Here is a 17,246-nt window from a genome sequence, read left to right as displayed (position 1 = left end):
GCTTCAGAGCAAAAATGATGGCAGCTAACTCCAAGTCATGAACTGGGTAGTTCTTCTCATGCTCCTTCAACTGACGAGAAGCATAAGAGACTACTTTGCCGTGCTGCATCATAACAGCGCCCAAACCCTGAAGAGATGCGTCGGTGTAAAGTACAAACCCATCCTCTCCAGAAGGTAAAACCAAAACTGGAGCCGACACTAATCTCCGCTTCAGCTCCTGAAAGCTGGTCTCGCAATCCTCGGTCCACGTAAACTTCACGCCTTTCCTGGTAAGGCGTGGCATAGCAATATGCGAGAAACCCTCGACAAAAGCGTCGGTAATATCCGCCAATCCGAAAATGCGGATCTCGAATCGACTTTACCGCTCCCAATCGGTGACCTCGATCTTCCGAGGATCAATGAAATACCTCTACTAGAAACCACGTGTCCCGAAAACCGATCGAGGATAGCCGCGCACACTTGCTGAACTTCGCGTACAGTTGATGTCGTCGAAGAATCTCCAAGACTATGCGCAGATGTTGTGCTCCTCCTCGGAATGAGAGTAGACCAATATGTCATCAATAAAACGATAACAAACCGATCCAGATACTCCGAATATGCGGTTCATCAAGTCCATAAACACACTGGAGCATTGGTAAGCCCAAATGCCATTACCAAAACTCATAATGACCGACGAGTACGGAAGTCTTCTAATATTTGAGTCTCGACTCTCGATGATATCCGGATCGCGGATCAATCTTAGAATACACCGATGTACCTCCGAGTGATCAAACAAATCCTCGATCCGTGGTAAGGATATTTATTTCTAACGGTCACCATTCAGCTGTCTCTAGTCAATACATAACCTCATGGTGCCATCTTTTTCTTGACAAACAATCGGAGAACCCCATGGGAAACACTAGGGCGAATGAATCCCTATCTAAAGCTCCCGGAGTTGAACCTTCACTCGCTCAACTCTTTTGGTGCCATACGATAAGGAGCTTTAGATGTCGGCGATCCCGGAATTAACTCAATAGCGAACTCCACCGGCCTCGGGAGGCAAACCCGCAGCTCCTCCGAAATACATCCGGGTACTCCGGACTACGTGAACGCCGGAGAGCTTCACCGCTGCCCTCGCATCGATCAAAGATAACAGAAACCCCGACCCATGTGACAAGAACCTCGAGTCAGAATAAATGATCGATAAGCCTGCCGTCTCGATGCTGTGAAATCCCACGAGGGTTGGTTCGAGGCCGAAAAGTGACCACCCTCGTCTGGCAATCAACTGTGGCATGATATGCCGACAAACAGTCCATGCCAAGAATAATATCAAAATCGACCATTTCTAATACTAAAAGATCCATGTAAGTATTAGGTTGCCAAAATCTAACGGGCAACCTCGGACCTCTGGTGACATCCAATGAATCACCGGACGGTAGGGAGACGGTCATCTGGGATCCGCAAGTGGGTAATCTACCTACCTCCCGCATAAAAGTGCGAGATATAAATGAATGCGAGCTACCAATATCTATCAGTATATCTGCAGATAAGGCATAAAGAGAAATCATACCGCGGAAAACGGATCCGTCGGCTCACTGCGCATCCTCTCGGGTCATCGCATGAACACGCCCGGCCTCGCGAGGAGGAGGAGGTAACATCGCCAATGGTCGCTGCCGAGAGGTCTGCATCGAGGAGGTGCAGATCGCGCCATAGAAGACCGGAGGATGGTGATCGATACTAGGTACCGGGGATCGAGGTATCGGCCTATAGGCGAGGTCAGATCTCGACATCGCCTGCCGGATAATAAAGCCCCTAACAACTCTAAGGTGCTATGGAAGCACCGAATACTCTGTCCAAGCATAACAAATGCCGCTGCTGAAGCACTCTACTGACCATGTAAAGGTTGGGCTCGCCGCCTCCTCGATAAGTTCCGATCGACCGACTGTCCTCCATGATCGAGACCTCCTCAGTCATATGCTGAGTCCTCTCGGACAATCCGGCCTGTGCCGTGCGCTTGTAATGAAAGCAATCGATCGCCCCAGAACAGTGAAGTGGCATGATCTCCCGATCCACATCTAAAACAAATAATGTCGGCGGGTTGTTTTCCGCTCACGAGAAGACCGAAACGCCCCAAGAAGATCGCCTGATTTCGAGGTTTACGTGATACCCCGATGTACTCGATCGATCGACTACGCCGCGTGGTGTAGTCTCGAGGTCGCTGCTCACAAGATGTCTCGACTTTACGCTTTTTCCTATCCGAAAAACTCTCTCTGCCGACTCAATAATGAGGGCTCTATCCAACATCTCCGCATAAGATGTGATACCAAGACCGACAAGTCTTAGTTGCAAATGTCCATCCAAATTTCGAATGAATCACAGATACGTGAACTGCCCTCAAGAACTAGCTCGACAAAACTCGCCAATCCAAACTCGCATTATACTCACCATCGTCCGATTATTCTGCCGCAAACTGTGAAATCCCGCCGAGCCATCCGATAAGCTCGTGGAAAGAAACACTCTCAAAAGCCTCTCAACTGCTCAAGTGATGTTCGCCACCGATGATAGACCGGTAAGCCACCAAGTATCGCCGCATCCCGTAAGTGAAAAGCAACCAGCTTTCTCCCACTCGGAGCAAGCAATATAAAAGAAAGTCCGCCCATAGTCTCAATCCAAGACAAGGCCACACTCGGATCTCTCTCTGAAAAGTGTGAATCAACTCTTCATCGATTCTCGCCAACACCGAATCCGACTCGTGCCGCAATATCGTGAGGTGTGCCAACTACTGCCGGATCAGCGGAAACACTTGAGCTGGTGCTGTGTGGTACTGTGCATAAACCGGAGGAGGTACTCCCGGGCTGCTGCATAAGCATAAGCCGTCGGTGGCACCGTAGGGTGAACATAGGTGGTCGCTAGAGGTACAAGAGGCATCGTACCGATGTGAATCAACCGTATCCCTAATGCCGAGCCGCCGCACGATAGTAATCGGGGCACAGCGCCACGATGCCGGTACATCAGAGGCCTGTGGCTGGTGCCGAGTACGCATGACCGAGCTGAGTCGTGTCGGATATGCTAATGGTATCCTCGGTGGTACCGGAAATACAGGAGCAATGGATACTGGGTGCAACTGAGGTAGGCACCTCTAAGGGAGCCATCGGAGTCAAGGCCCGCCGCACTCGCAGAGATGTCGAGTCTATCTCGACCGATCGCTCGCCTCGGAGGCATCTCCGTATATCCAGAGATCCTCGAGTTTCGCAGACGTGCTCGCCCAAAGACCACGCCTCGCAAAGAATACGCCAGATCGCCTCATATCTTAAATTATATTACGATATTACTACCGTATAAACAATTACCAAAATGACATCATACCTGTCGCCGAGATGTTCCGTCCATTTAAATTGACCTCGAATTCCGTGAGAAAAACAAACACCGAAATCCATATAAACCCAAACGAAGTCCATAACATAATCGAAACGGACAAATCCGTGTAACCGAAAATAACTGCCCACACCAATATGTCTCGCAACTAGGGCTAGTATAAAATATCCAAAATACCAAACGCAGGTATCATACCTGCTCGATACTAATTTCAGATAAATCCGAAAATCCAACACACGGAAATCAATAAATATCGCCAAACTTTGGCTGATACCCAATAAACTGATATCAGATTATTCAAAGTATCCATAACACGAAAACAAAGATCGTATAAATCCAGAACACACAGCAAGTATCGTAACCTGCTCTGATACCACTAAATTGTCACGCCCCGGAGGAGACTTTGTCCGAAGAAATTTCGGCAGCATCTCCCCTGTACGGCGGACAATATGAAACACATATATACATACACCACGCAGTTAATAATGATAACAAAACTCTGGCTGTCACAACCACGCAGTTAATAATAGTAATCAATAACAATAGGACTCTGACTCGAAATCCACCCTATTCCACTACACTCGTAAAGCTCAAATCCAACGAACTCACCTCTTCTGCCGTCCAGGCAGGCACGTAGTAGAATGAAATCCAATATCATATCAAAAATCCATCAAAAGGTATAACTCCATACAATATCCATAGGAAAAATCCAAAGACAATACTAAAACAAAGTCTGGTATAGAAAAAGGCCAAATAAAAACAAATAATGAACTAGTAGAGAACTAGCTCTACGTGCAGATGGGGGGCCAGCGACTGGAACTGCTCCGGACAGCTTCAACCTGAAAATATCAACAATGGAGGCGGGGTGAGTCCAACACTCAGCAGGTACAACTGATATGCATAATAAAACAAATAACAGACAACACTAATCATGCGTACAGTCTCCTGAATACGAGAAGGAATAAATGCAATTAAAACGAAATCAGGAGATAACTGTACTAACCAGAATCAAGGTACAAAGGTAACAGTCGTCAAAAAAAATCATAATCAGTATGCATGTCAATCAAATGCATCCATACAAATGCATATAAGTGCAACAATCACAAACAATAAAATGCATAAATAATGCATATGGTGACTGCACTGACATCACCGCTCCCGACAGGATCGAGTGGACGGATGTCGGGAGTACTCATCCGCTCCAAATCATAAATGGGGATCTCAATGCTCTCATCTCCGGTACACAATGATGGGAGGAAAAATCTCGGCCACCACGCCGCTACACTAAATGCCAACGGAGCAACAGAGCTGAACCGATCGCCTACCACCGAGTCCTCGACCAACGGAGCAAACAACAGTAACCGCCACACACCGTCTCGATATACTACTAACCCATGGGTGGTGGTGGTGTGTGCAGTACATGTAACTGGCGATGGGCTCAACCATAGCGGAGCCAACAATCGCACAGCATGCAAACATGATGCATGACACTAAGCATGGCAATCTCATGAATAGCATAGCAAGATCCATACATAAATACAAGGTGTACCACAAGTCAATGTATCAAATGGAAGGTACACAAACAGATAGGGTATCATATAAAACCCTAGGTCCAGAACATGATATATCACATGGTTGGGTCACTACCGGAAGCATGTATGGTCAGATAAATAACAACATGCAGTGTATAATAAATAAATAAATAACATGTAACAAATCATGTAGTGACCAACCGAATAAAATGGAACACACAATTCTTGCTATATGTTAAACACTTTATTATGCATATCAAAAGACATAAGTCAAAGTACCCGCCTCCGAAAATAGAAAGGTCCGATCTGACTCCGAGATACTCGTCTCGCGTCAAAGTCCTGTGTTAAATCGCACAGTTTAGCTAATTTAATTATAAACAAATAGCTAAACTAATTTCTAATCCACTGACTAGTTAGGGTTAGTTTCATGAACCCCAATCACACAGTTATACAACTTATAAACCTAAATCAACACATGAACAACTATCTAACATAATTGAATCAGCCCATGATCCATAGCATGTATAAAATGCTTAACTCCTTACCTTATTCCTCAGCCTTGTTGATTTCTGGAACAAGGGGTGCTGCTGTAAACCCTCCACTAAGGTGATCAAAAACCTAACAAAAAAAAAATGTATAAAATCAGATCCTAAATTCACGCTAGCAGCTTACCCTTGACCGGAGATGGAAGAAACCCACTGTGTAGGAGTGAACTAGGGTATCGACCACGATGTTAGGTCGAATCTGATGGCCCACGACTGTGCTAGGGCAGATGCGACAGCACTGCTCCTGTCCGGTGAGGGTAGCGGCTTCGACAGGACTCAATGGCGCCAACAGACCGTGCGCGACGGCGAAGAGTAACTGTCGAAGGTGCGGCAGTGAGGATGGGGCGTCTCTGTGGTGGTGGCGGCACGAAGATGGATCGCCGGCACTGCTCGGCGTTGGCTCTGTGAGTTGTGGCCGGCGGTAGATCTAGGGCACGGCTGGCGCAAAGAGGAGATGGATCGCCGGCAATGGCTTGCGCTCGCCGGCGCTTGGGCAGGGCTGGAGGAGAAGAGAAGAGGCTCGAGAGAGGAGGAAGAAGGACTCGTGCGGCGCCGGTTAGGGCATAGAATCGCACAGAGGAGAATGGCACGCGGGCTTCGGCGGGGAAAGCAAAAAAAAGAAAACAAATAAAGAAATTAAAAGAAAAAGGAAATGAAATTATAAACATTTCCTCGCTTAAATGGGTCGCCTAAACAGGCTTTTCCCTGGCCCCGTTTTCATCCCCGTTAACTCGTTCGTACGAGCTCCGAAAAATTCCTGAAAAATCTCCAAAAATTCCGAAAAATTCCTTTACTAATATTCGCCTATTTCCGGTATTTTACAAATCTTATCATTATTCTCAATGATAAATATGTTATCTACATATAGACACAAGATAGCGTAGTCATTCTCTATAGCTTTTATGTAGACATATTTCTCACACTCATTGATTTTGAATTCAAATTCTTTCATGGCATTATCAAATTTCTCATGCCACTACTTTGATACTTTTTTTAAGTCATATAATGACTTCACCAATCTATAAACCTTGTTTTTCTGTCTTGGCACAGAAAACCCTTCAAGTTGTTCTATATAGATTTTCTCTTCTAAATTTTCGTTTAGAAAGGTTGTCCTTTCATTCATCTGATGTATTTCAAGATTCCATAGAGCAACTATGGCCAACAATATTCTAATGGAAGTTATTCTCAACACTAAAGATAAGTATCAAAGTAATTGAGGTCTTCTCATTGTTGATATCTTTTTATTACCAATCTGGCCTTATACTTATCAATTGTGTCATCTGACTTTACTTCTTGAAAATCCACTTCAACCTAGTAGTTTACTTCTAGGAGAAAGATCCATAAGTTTCCAAGTGCGATTTTACAAGATAGATTCTATCTCATATGCAATTGTCTCTCTCTAGTGAGGTCCATCAGAAGAGCTTACTGCTTCTAAGTAACTTTGATGCTCACTTTTCAATATGAAAGTGATAAAATCTTATCTATAGGATTTTTCTACCCAAGCTCTTTTGCTCTGTCTAAGCTAACCTCAACTTTTCTCATCATTATCTTCATCTTGTGTTTCATATGCTTGTTTTGAGGAGTTAGCTTGCGCTCGGGTCTTATACTGAAACACATGCTCAAAGAACGAGGCATTACTCGATTCTATTATCGAGCTCATGTGTATATCCGATATTTGTGACTCATACATAAAAAACTGATACACACTGTTATTATGTGCATATTCAATAAATATACAATCAATAGTCTTTGGTCCTATCTTAATCCTTTTCGGATCAGGCACCAAAACTTTGACAAGACACCCCCACATTCATAAATATTTATAGGATGATTGTCTTCCATTCCACAACTCATAAGGGCTCTTATCTATTTTCTTCCGGGACACCTTATTTAAAAGGTAATTAGCTGTTAACACAGCTTCCTGGTGTATGAACTCTGACACCCCAGAGCTCAATAGAAGAGCATTTATCATCTCTTTTAGAGCTCGATTTTTTCTCTCAACAACTCCATTTTACTGAAGTGTATAAGGAGATATTGTTTCATGTTTAATCTCGTGTTCAACACATAACTCAGTGAACGGTGATACATATTCATCGTCTAAGTCACTTAGAACCACCTTAATCTTTTTATTAAATTGGTATTCAACCTTATTTTTATAGAGAGCAAATTTCTCTATAGCTTCATCTTTACTTTTGAGAAAATACACATAATAGTATTTTGTGTTATCATCTATAAAAGTAATGAAATATTTATTACCACCACATGTTGACGTACCTTTTAGGTCGCATATGTCAGTGTGGATTAGGTCAAGTGGTTCGTTACTTCTTTCAATATGTTAAAAAGATGACCTTGTCATTGAAACTTAACACAAATGCCACACTTGTGTTTCGGGTCAAGGTGAAATGTAGGTATGCTTTGCATATTTATTAATCTATGCAATGCATCGTAGTTAGCATGTCCTAGTCTACCATTCTACAAACATGAAGACTCAAGCATATAAGTGGAAGATCTTTTATTTATATTTATATTAGGCATAATGGTCATTACATTGAGCTTGAATAGCTCATTAAATACATAGACCCTTCCTACAAACATTCCATTCTTAGACAATACAACTCTTTCTGATTTAAAAATAATACGAAAGTCATGCTTGCTTAACAATGATTCGGGCACTAGATTCTTTCAAATATCTAGAACATACAACACATTGTTCAAAATAAGGTCCTTGCACCACTTTTCCATAGCCCGAGGTCATCTTCAGCACCACTTTTTCTTAGCCTATAATGTCCAAAGTTGCTGAGTTCCCCATGAACAGTGCTTGCATTGACTTCTTTGAAGTTGTGGAGCAACTTCTTATTGCAGCAGACATGTCTAGTGGCTCCAGTATAGATCTACCATTATCGCGGGTTTGAACCCACCAAGTTCAATTCACAGACCACGACGTAGAGGTCATCCATTTCTGGTCCTTCGTTCAGGTTGGCCTCCTGTTTCTTCTTCGACATTTTGCACTCCGAAGATTTCTGACAGACTCGGTCACAGTTGAAGCACTTCGCAGAGAACTTCTTCTTACTGATGCCTCATGTGGATCTCATTTTGGAAGACTTGGAGTTCTTTCGTTTTGAGCTTTGACCGTACTCGACTACGTTAGCTTTCACAGTAGTCTAAGAGAACAACTTTCTCTCAGAACTCTTGATGTCTTCTTCGATGCGAAGTCTAACAATATATTCCTCCACATTCATCTCCTTCCACTTATACTTCAGGTAATTCTTGAAGTCCTTCTAACTAGGGAGCAACGTCTCAATGATAGCAGCCACATGGAAGGTTTCACTCGGAACCATCCCTTCTGAGTGGATCTCGTACAAGATCACCTGAAGCTCCTGGACTTGGCCGATCACCGTCTTAGAGTCAACCATCTTGTAGTCCAAGAATCGGCCCACGATGAACTTCTTGGCCCACATGGTACAACGAGTCGGCAAGACAGTTAAAATGTAGTTTCAGTAAAGGAACTCAGAATGAGTCCATGTCTCCACTACATTGATGGCTTGCGCATCAGCATAACCGAGTCAGATTAAGCATGGTCAAATAGAAAAGCATCTTCTACTACCACATCTTGAAGTTCAGTCCACTGAACTTCTCTGACTTTTTCCTATGATTGATTGACATAGTTCCAATCGGGGCGGAGGAAGCCTTCACGTGTTGAGTGTGTTGCACCTCAACACTTTGTAAAAATTAGTAGAATTTAAATACAATGAATTAAATTCACTTATCTGTGAAGATGACTTGATCAAATAATCTCAGACTGTTAGTAGGGGTTGGTTTTACCAAGTACTAACTGCGGAGTGGCTGAGCGAGCAAAGTGCCCGAGCGGTCGAGTCCATACAGACGAGAAGTCATGCAAGCGAGTCTGAGCAAACGAGTGTCGAGCAAGCAAGTGGACGAATTAGCCAAGTGGTCGAATGTCCCGGGCCGTTGACAAATCGAGTAGTGGAGACTGCCAAACACCGAGTCTCAATGGATGAGTAGAGCAGAGAGCTCGGGTGGACTAAAGGGCTAGGTGGGCAAGCAGTAGAGTGATCGATTGAGTAGATCAATCGAGCGATAGAGCTGGCAGAACGATAGAGTGTAAAATATCGAAAATAGGCGAATATTAATAAGGGAATTTTTCGGGATTTTTGGAGATTTTTCGGGAATTTTTCGGAGCTCGTACGGACGAGTTAACAAGGATAAAAATGGAGCCCGGGAAAGCCTGTTTAGGCTACCCTGTTTTAATGAGGAAAAGTTTTATTTTCTTTTCCTTTTCCTTTTTCTTTTCTTTTTCTTTATTTTCTCTCCTCCCGCTGCCCGATTCTTTCCCTCGCTCGCCGATTTCTCCTCTCAGCCCTAGCATCTCCGCCGACGCCGCCCAACCGCCCCACTGCTACCCTCCCCGCTGCCGACGCCCACGACGCCACTGCCGCTGCCCTCTCCGGCCACTCCTTCCGTGTGCCCTAGAGCCACCGCCGGCCGAGCCGCTTCTCTGCCCTAGCGCTGTCTTCTTCTCCTCTCACGCAACGGTTCCTTCTCCATTTCTTTTCTTCATTCCGCGTGAGAGCCACCGCCGGCCGAACCCTCCTTCTCTTCCTCTCCCGAGCACCGGTCTCCGGCTAGTATCCCGTGCCTCAGCCGAGCAACATTACCGCCGACACTCTCCTTTCCCCCTGTGCTGCCAGAGACGATCATCACGGTCGATCTTCATGCCCTAGCACTGTCACTGGTTACCCTATGAGGAGTGCCCTAGCGCCGGCTTACCTTTACTCCAGTGGATCGTCGACTGAGCAAGGGTATTCGGTTGGTTCCGGCTACCATTGTGTTGGCAGCTTGTTGTTGACTCTGCCGATCCATGGCTTCCTAGCTGTTGAAGAAGAAGAGGAGGTGAGAACAGGTTATTGTTGGTATTCAGTTTTAATGTCAATTGATGTGGAATAGGGATTTCAAAGAGTGACTTGTTTTGGAATCTTTGTAGGTGTTATTAGCCATTACAGCTCTAGCTATGCTCTTCGTGGACGATCCTTGGCTTCGTCCAACCTTCCGATCTTAAGTCATCCTTTGATGGTGAGCTATCAGCAAACCACTTGAATTCGGGTAAGTTTTGAGGTTGATTCATGATGCTTAGTAGTTGATGGTAGTGAATTTGATTGGATAAGTGGATCATTAGTTTATGTGTTCTTGATTAAATTGATGAGAAGGAAAGGGTTGGATCAGATTAGAGGGATTAATAGTTGATATGTTGATCATAGATCCTTAGTTTTATTGAATACCCTGTATTTGTAGGATTTGAGTTGGATGCGATCTCTTGGACTTGTTGAGGACGGTTGATACGACCTGCGTATGAAGGCGGGTACCTCTTGACTTATCTTTTATGATATTGTCATTGGATATGCATAGTATTTTATAACTACAAGCAATGAATATGTTTGCCTTTGGTATGTCACTGTTTGATATCCATAGCATGTTAGATTTGTCACCTGTGAAGTATCCGTACTTATATCTCGTGATTTGTTGCCATGAGTACCTTATTGCCATGAGTATCTTAGTTTCTAGAGTGACATACCATGCTTTACTGAGGTTAGGGTTAGACTCTGGATTTTTGTTTCTGACATGTATATCCAAATTATCTGATACTTAGGTTTTTATGCCATGCTTGGATTGTGTATTTCTATTGGTATATCATATATGATTCGTGTACCTAGATCTTGTGGTTTTGATCTGTGCATATTGTAGGTACATATGCTATGGAAGGGGGATATGTTTAGGATCTAGGTTGTTATACCATAGAGGACCAGTATACCCTAGATCCGTGGATTTGACATACTGATACTGTGGTACCCATATTATGTATATATGGATTTTTCTATGCTGATCGGGACATTCCATACTTATTATGTTCGGGACATAGGTTTTTGATATTCTATCGACTGTGTACTCTAGATCTTGGTATGTGACCATCGATTTTACCGTACTCATTTTATACATATGGATATGGTTATGTTGATCGGTTTATGACCATGCTTAGTGTCATGCATCATGATTGCATCTTCGCGATTATCGGCTCTACTATGGTTGAGCACATCGCCGATTACATGATCTTACACCACCACTCATGGATTAGTGGTATATCAGCAAGTGTGTGGCGGTTCTTTGTTTAGCTCCGTTGGTCCGAGGACTCGGCGTGGTAGCCGTGATCGATTCCTTCTGTTTGGCTCGGCGGCATTTAGTGTAGCAGCGTAGTAGCCGTGACGGTGGACTCTGTTTAGCTCCGTTGGTCGGTGACTCGTGGTAGCCGACAGAGATACCTCCCGTCATCGTGTATTAGGAGATGAGAGCATTGAGCTCCCCATTTATGATTTGGGATCACAGGACAGGAGTACTCCGACGGCATCCCGTCCACTTAGTCACTCATCAGGGGCAGTGACGGTTGTCACACCCTACCCACTCGGTCTCGCCTTTTATGTGTGAGAGGATGGTGGCGTCGGGGTGACCAGGACGCATCATTAGCATCATATGCATTGATGTATTTATATTCTTATGATTGTGTTTCCTGCATTTGGTGCATTTGGTTGGATCATACTTTTGACCGCATAAAGGATTATTGACACTTTCGTTTTGTGACCCTTTTGCGGATAGAGTTCCTAGTGAGTCTGACTTCCTCGATTACCTTCGGTTTGCATATTCCTATATGATTAGGAAGTCAGATTCCATGTTTATTCTTGTTAGATATCTTACTACTCATGTCCATTGGTATTATCTGAGTTGTTGAACTCACCCCGTTGACACTCAGGTACCAGGTTATTTATGGTGTCGCTTGGAGCATCCTGTCTGTCGGTCCCCACGTCACATCAGAAGCCATATCTCCGCATTTTTGTTATTTGATCTTGGTATATGAGATGTATGTATTTGACTTTGTGTGTTCTGGTTTTATGTTCGGAGTGTTGATGCTGTATGTAATATTTTGTATCGGTTGTTAGTTGTGTAAGCCTAGCCGGCTAGCAGTCTTTGTGTTTTGGGTTTGTATTTGGTTTCTGTCATTTTCCGTGTTTTGGTTTTGTTCCAGCCGAGTGGGCTGATGATATATATATATAACTGCGTGGTTGTGTGTATATATTCCAGCCGCCTGTGGCTGATGTATATTATGCCTGTAGAAATGCTTCAGATTGTCAACCGTACAGGGGAGGTGCTGCCGAAATTTCTTTGGACAGGGACTCCTCTGGGGCGTGACATAGAGTCACCGATCAGATCGAGTGATCGAAAGATATTGAAAACTTGAATTATTTTGTAGATATTAAATTCCCCTACACTAAAATATGTCATAAAGAAAGTATATATTACATATTCTGCAAGAGGACTCTAAGCGTGCATCCCAATAATTTTCCGATTAAGCAAAATCTAAAACTGACTTCCACTAATAGAGCATTGTTAAATGATCCAACAAAGTATAGAAGGCTAAATATTGGCAATTGATTTATCTAATGACGTCAAGGTTGAGCTAGTTATGCAAAACCCTAGAACATCTCATTGGGATGTTGTCATTCAAATTCTCAAATACATCAAAAGTATCTCAGTCAAAGATTATTAACTCTTTCTCATAATGATTTAGCTATAAAAGTCTTTTGTGATTCAAATTGGGGAGGTTGCTGTACCATAAGAGAATTAGTTATAATATATTGCATTTTCCTTAGAAATTCTCTCGTATCATTGAAATTCAAAGAGCAAACTAACACCTTTAATTATCAACAAAATTTGAATATCGAGTCATGACTAACACATTGTTCTATGATAATTAAACAACTGAATGTTATCTCCCGTGAACATATAAACACATTGAAATAGACTATCATATATTATGAGAAAAAAATGTAAGTCGGAAAACTTTTTTAATACCTTTACGCTCACAACTAGCTAATATATTTACAAAGGCCTTGGGAATCAATTTGTGAATCTCCACAACAAACTGGGGCTTCATAAGATTCAAATCCTAAAAAAAGGTTATAGGAAATATCTCATATTAGTTGTATATTATTTTTTTTTTCAATCCTTATTTATTAGTATAAATCAAATCCTAAAAAAAATATCAAATCTCATAATAATAATAAAAGTCAGGTCACTGTGAGCCAACGGCTACGGATTGGCAGTCTCAGCCTAGCCAAGCATCAAGGATATGGATTGGCCATGAGTTATGGTCACAATTGGCTATGAGAGCGACCGCAAATTTGTTGCTGCAAAACACAATTGCAAAGAACGACTAATTGCAGCCGTGAATCGATTACAATTCGCACTGTGTAAAAAAAACACAAAAATAAATCAGACTAGGTGTTCCAATCCCACGGTGTAAGAGGACAGTTCAAAATATAATATCCCTTAATTATTAATTAAGTCTCATTTAAAATAATTAAAAATTAATATACGAGAAACAACTGAAAATCCTTGTCAATGCCCTATAATCCGATAACATATTGTATCAATAAGCAGTCTTAGGTAGTCCATATTACTTTTTTTTTATTATTTATTTTCTTTCTCTTTATTTCCACTGATGATTCTTCTCCAACTTTAAGTTGCTTAATAAATAAATAAATAATTCTGGTCTTTATTTCCCACCCGGAGTACCAAAACCTCACTCACTCACTCTCTCTCCCTCTCTCTCATTGCACAGAAAGAACGCCATGGCGGCATCCTCCGACCCCCTCGGAGTCCTGCAGATCTTGTGGGAAGCTCTCCAGCTCCCGGCCAAGGCCGGCGCTTTCTTCCTCCCTCTCCTCCTCCTCCACCTCCTCTCCTACTCCTTCCTCTCCCTCTCCGCCTACTGCGTCGCCCCCCTCGTCCTCGACGTCGTCGCCAAGCTCACCCCTCTCTTCAAGAGCCCCTTCCCTCTCTTGCCTTCCCTCCCGGCCCTCTTCCACGAAATCGAGAGCGACCTCCGGACCATCGCCCGCATCGCCTCCCTCGCCGCGTTCGTCTTCTTCTTCGCCTCCCTCTTCCTCCTCGTCGCCGCCTACTACACCTTCACTACGATCTACGCCGGCCAGTCGCTTTCCCTCAAGCAGCTCCTTTTGCGGATCTCCCGCCGCTGGTACAAGACCATGGTCACCCGCCTCTACGTCCTGCTCCTCACCCTCGGCCTCGCACTCCTCTACGCCCTCGCCATCGCCGCCCTAACGCTATCATCTGATCCCCCAAGTTTATCACCCCCCTACGTCGCCCTCGCCTCGATCTCCCCCATCTTCCTCTACCTCTACCTCTCGACGCGCTGGAGGATGAGCCTGGCGATCACCGTCGCCGAGGAGACCTGGGGAATCGGAGCGCTTTCCATGTCGGTGGTGCTATTCATCGGCAACAAGAAGAGGGGAACTCTGCTAACCCTCGTGCTGAAGACGGTCCAGATCGCGATCTTTGGGGCTTTCGCCGCGGCGATGGCAGCGGCGTCGGCGGGCCCTCCGCCTCCTCCCGAAGATCAGTTGAAGCTCTGGGCCGGCGTGGCGGCTGCGAGCGCGGTGTGGGAGCTGTACGCCATGGCGGTGTACACGGTGTTCTATTCCGAATGCAGAAAAAGCCATGGATTGGAGCAGGTTAAGAGTGGGGATATCTGGGGGTTCATCTACACAAACCTGCCGTCTGCTGCCGCGTTTGTGTAATCAGTATGTTTACTTCGTATCGCTGTCATCGCATCGTATCGTATCGTGGTCTTGATTGTAATCACTAGAAGAAACTAGTTAAATAAATAGAGCGGACGTTCATGTATGATTGACTGCTACGATGTTTTATTTATTGGTATTTATGGCTGCTGTAATGTAATGCAACACTTGTGTCTTCGTCAGCTTTTAGATGATTCAGAATATTTTGTACAGTGGGTTTTATTTTATTTTATTTTTTCATCTATATCCTGATATTTTATCAAAATTACGTGGTAGAAAGATGTGATAAAATTAAATAAAATTTAGGTGGAATGTTTAGCGGCCTTCCCGCTCTACACCCTCGCATAATTTCGTTTCAAGAGCGGCCTCCTTCTGATGGAATAGCAGATGGATGTCCTTTTCCATCTTTACAGTTGTCTTTTAAGGATATAAACAATTTAATTATAACAAATTTACAAAAATGAAAAGGACGTTTCTATTTTACCGAATTATTAGGGGGCGTTCAATTTTAATTTTTTGTTCGAGGTTTAGTTAATTTATCGACCTGTTCACGTTGAAAATCCGAAATTGCTTGGGTGGAAAGGGTGGGACGGGAATTTAGGGTTTTAGGGCCGGTAGGGTGGGACGGGAATTTAGGATTTTAGGGTCACTAAGGGTGGGATGGGAATTTTGGGTTATATGGTCGGTTAGGTATGTGGGGATATATTTAGTATATGTAAGTATTCTGGGATAATTTTGATGTGGTTAACCAAGTTTAGTTAGGTTCTGTGTGTATTTGATCCTTTTGTTTAAGTATGTAGAAATTTAGAAACACAATAAGTCGAGCGGAAAATGCAGCTAGCGAGAAGGACGGCACGGGAAGGAAGTCAATAGGTTCGGTGCATCCGAAGGGCGAGGTGTTGTAGAAGAGTACACTTACGGACTAGAAGGACGTGTGTGGCAATCCAAGGGATAAGAAACTAGGAGAAAGGCTGCTCGAGGAGAAGGTCGGAGTCGAGTTCAAGTGAGCTCAATTCTGGATGATCAAAGCATCACCCAAGCAAACGAAGCAAAAAATTGTTAACAAGGAAAGTTAATCATTTTTAGATGAACAATACCAAATGCGCCTTCAAAAGCTTGGAAGGCGCCTTCCAGCCCATAAAATACACCTTCTAATGACCGTTAGCGGAGATAAGGTTTTATCTTCGACGGATAAGACTTATTTGTTGGAAGATGCCTTAGATCATCTTGGAGGCACCTTCCAACCTCAGATAGAGTTTTCCAGAGGCTATAAAAAGATCCCTAGAGTTAAGAAATAATCAATAACTTGAACTATAACTCTTATAACACTTTCCTAGCATTTCTTTGAGTTTTTCAACGATTGTAAGAGGTTTCTCCACCTGCAACGAAGGAGATCTTTTAGTGTCTTTTACAGCCTTGAATTAACAACCACATATGTTGTAACCAAGTAAAATTCAAGCCTCTTAATCTCATCTCCCTTTTTAAGTTTTTTAGTTCAGTTTTATTATTATTAGATTTAATCGTGCTACTAATTAAGTCCAAAAATCAAGAAAGGTTATTTTAATTTTACAAGTAATTCACCCTCTCTTGCCGGGCCTCATTGTACCAACAATTGGTATCAGAGCCAGAATACCTCAAAAGAACTAATTGTCGACTGAAGTACTAAAATGATAGCAGAACCGAGCATCTACTCATCGAAGTTCGAGGGAGAATTTGCTACATGAAATAAATGCTTAGAGGCATTTTTTTAAAACAGACTTTGAATTTGCTTTTAATAATTAAATATGACTTTGTAACTCCCAAGGACCCATAAGGAGGTGAAAAAGAGAAATATCAATGGACCAAGAAGAAGTAAGCAAACTTTGTAGTAAATGGACAAGCTGAAATCCATCCACTTAGCATGCTACCTCCTCAAGAAGTCAGCAGAATCGGTGCCTATAACTCAGCAAAGGAACTCTGGGAGAAGTTCCTGGAGCTACATGAAGATACGTCCAAAGCCAAGCTCGCAAAATAGGATCTGCTCCGGAACCAACTGACCAACCTCCGGATAAAAGAAGGAGAGTCAGTAGCACAACTGCACGCCAAGCTGAAGGAGTTAATAACCGGATTTATGAATCTCGGAGAATGGGTGATAAACCGAGATTCTTTAA

Source organism: Zingiber officinale, chromosome 5A, assembly GCF_018446385.1.
Source record: "Zingiber officinale cultivar Zhangliang chromosome 5A, Zo_v1.1, whole genome shotgun sequence".
Lineage (NCBI taxonomy): Eukaryota > Viridiplantae > Streptophyta > Magnoliopsida > Zingiberales > Zingiberaceae > Zingiber > Zingiber officinale.
The sequence above is the reverse complement of the archived record's forward strand: the minus strand, read 5'-3'. Positions refer to the sequence as shown.